Source organism: Mustela putorius, unplaced genomic scaffold, assembly GCF_011764305.1.
Source record: "Mustela putorius furo isolate JIRA1106 unplaced genomic scaffold, ASM1176430v1.1 tig00000594_pilon_pilon_pilon, whole genome shotgun sequence".
Classification (NCBI taxonomy): domain Eukaryota; kingdom Metazoa; phylum Chordata; class Mammalia; order Carnivora; family Mustelidae; genus Mustela; species Mustela putorius.
Genome location: NW_025421427.1, coordinates 1,305,467 through 1,308,296, shown reverse-complemented (window position 1 = coordinate 1,308,296; position 2,830 = coordinate 1,305,467). Strand labels below are relative to the sequence as shown.

General features: G+C 45.1%; 1 non-coding gene across 1 annotated transcript; it reads right to left on the bottom strand.

Annotated features, from left to right (window-relative positions):
- Positions 1-2,452: 2,452 nt before the first annotated feature.
- Positions 2,453-2,525, bottom strand: TRNAK-UUU. The gene has a single exon. It is a non-coding gene; the product is annotated as a tRNA-Lys (tRNA).
- Positions 2,526-2,830: the final 305 nt, after the last annotated feature.

The window sequence follows — 2,830 nt, the reverse complement described above, 5'->3', positions numbered from 1 at the left end:
GTTTTGTCAAATGCACATTCTTCTCCAGCAGAGAGATGGTGGTGGTACAGGAACCAACCACCCTTGGGAAAACTCTCAATGTACGTCAGAATGCTACTGTAATTAGAGTCACCTAGAAGCCTCTAAAATACCTGTCGGAGGGTGGCATCCCATGCCAAGTAAATTAGGAGGTCTGGAGGTGGAACCAGCCTCCAACAGGTGTTGAAAATTCCCAGGTGATCTCCATCATGATCTCTGTCCTTGGTTATTCTGATTATGTTACTAACATATTCAGATGTTTATTGTATTTAATATAAAATCTAAACTATTTGTAAAGCACATTGACACCCCGCCCCCAGTGATCTAGCCTAGATCATTATTTACCTACCTACTCATCATATAACAACAAAAGTAACTTCGTGTTTCTCCTCCAAATCATATAGTCACCACAGAATGCCAAAGGGCACGGTGGGGATGGCGTGTTTTATTTCCGTTCTGCTTTGCCTTTAGAGACTTTAGGTGGTACATGAGGGGTAACAGAGAGGGAAGCAAAGAAGAGAGAAGAGGGGAAGGGAGAGGGGCTGGGGGGAGGTAGAGAAAAGGAAGGAGGGGAGAATGAGCAGAGGGAACACCTACTGAGAAGTGAGAAGTGGGTTCTGAGGGCAATGGTCTTTTCCAGCTGAGGAAGCCCTCTGAAGCAGGTGCCACCTCCCTTCTTTTCTGACTCTAGAGAGCCTGTGGAATCCCAATTATGAAAGTGCAGGGAAAACTCCGAAGGGGGCAATGAACTCATATGCCCTGCCTTGTAATTTTGACCTTTAGCTCTCTCTCCCTGTCTTTTATTTTCCTGAATAATTAAGTGAACTCCAGTCACTGGACTCATCTCTTGTCAAGTTCATAAGGGAACCTCATGTCCTGTTCTTCGTGCCCCATAAGAATAATGATGTCCCAGGGCCCCTCTGCTCTGCCCACCTACCCGCTTTCTGCAATCACTGATGGACTCCAGTGAAAACACTTCTATACAGAACCTGCTCGTTTGAGCTCAACCTTTCTCCTTCATTTCCCATGCAATTGTGTGCGTAAACCCGCTGTTCAGCAAATGTACAATGTGGAGGTTAAATGATCTGCTCAGTGAGAAAGGGCTCTGGCCCCAAGGAGACCCTAGGTAATTGATCCACACTCTTGGGAGATGTGGAAGCTGTAGATTCCTTCAGCTTGTCCGGGAGATCTCATTTTACCTACTGAATTAAGACTTATGAGCGGGCCAGAATTCGATCTAGACAACAGCAGACTTTTGATCTTTTTTTTTTAAATTATTTTTTTTTAAGATTTTATTTATTTATTTGACACAGAGAGAGATCACAAATAGGCAGAGAGGCAGGCAGAGAGAAAGGGGGAAGCAGGCTCCCTGTGGAGCAGAGAGCCCCATGCGGAGTCTTAGGACCGCGAGATCATGACCTGAGCCAAAGGCAGAGGCCTAACCCACTGAGCCACCCAGGCGCCCCGACTTTTGATCTTTTAATATCTGTTTCTGTTGAGGAGCTATTTGACATTTCTATGGCAGGCACATCTACAGAGGCTTCTGCTTCCCTGTCTGCTGGAGGATTTCTGCGGTCTGGTTTAAGGCAGTGGGGGGGGATACCCCCACAACTTTATAGGCATGGTGTTCTCCTGTGGATATATGACATAGTGGAGATGAGAGAAACAATGATGAAGTAAATGTAATCTTGCTTTGCATACACAGTACCCACCAGGTGAAAACCTCGACCTTTTTGTCCAAAACCCAGTTAAAACCTTACAAAAATCGATAGTAATGGACAGAGAACAAACACAAAGAACCTTGTTACCGAAGAAGCTTTTACAAAATATTTAAATCCCAGACAAAGTAGCTTTTTTTTTTTTTTTAAGATTTTATTTTTAGGTCATCTCTACACCCAAAAGGGGACTCGAATTCATAACCCCCAGATCCAGAATCTAGTGCTCTACTGACAGAGCCAGCCAGGCACCCCGAGGAGGGGAGCTTTTTAATGAAAACACAAAGTGGATGGCTAACACAATCTCAGAATGTGTTTGGATTTTAGTTGATAAATTATGTTTGGCAAAGTGGGTAAGACTTGTATAACACCATCTGGTGAAAGAGCTGGGGAGCCCCAGATATCACTACCTTCAGTTTTTATTCTGGTAGGATCTAATCAAATCGCACCCCACCTTCCAGGGAGTCACCCCCACAATATGCGAGGGAATTTTAAAAGGGCAGAATTCATAGTACTTCGGTGATGAGTTTTTTCTTGTTACCTTTCTTCCTATCACCCACGATTCCAAATTCCCTTGCAAAGTCTAGGACTGGTTTAGTTCTTTCTTGGAAGGAATAATTAAATGAAGCCAGACTAGGCCTGAAAATCTGTAAAGAATGAGTTCTTCTGGGCCACATGTATGGTCTTCTGCGTGTGGCTGAAATAAAAAGTACATCTGACGCCTGAACAGGGACTTGAACCCTGGACCCTCAGATTAAAAGTCTGATGCTCTACCGACTGAGCTACCCAGGCTCCACTGAGACCTCTTAATTTATCTCATAAATAACTAAATTCCATAAACACTCTGGGTTACCAGAGAGAGCTGGAGTGAACCAAGGTTTCAGGAACTTCAAGGATCCTCCAAAAGTGTGGCTCAGTTACCGGGATCATCGAACCCTCGAGCAGATCGAGTAACGGCCACACTGTACATGCTTTCAGCAGCCGGGTCAGGCGCACAGCTGCGGGGAGAATGAAGATCCCTTCTAGAGTCAGTCGTTGCCGAAGGGGATTCGCGGGTTTGGGCAGAAAGCCCCTCGGAGACACTGTTTACTCCCCAG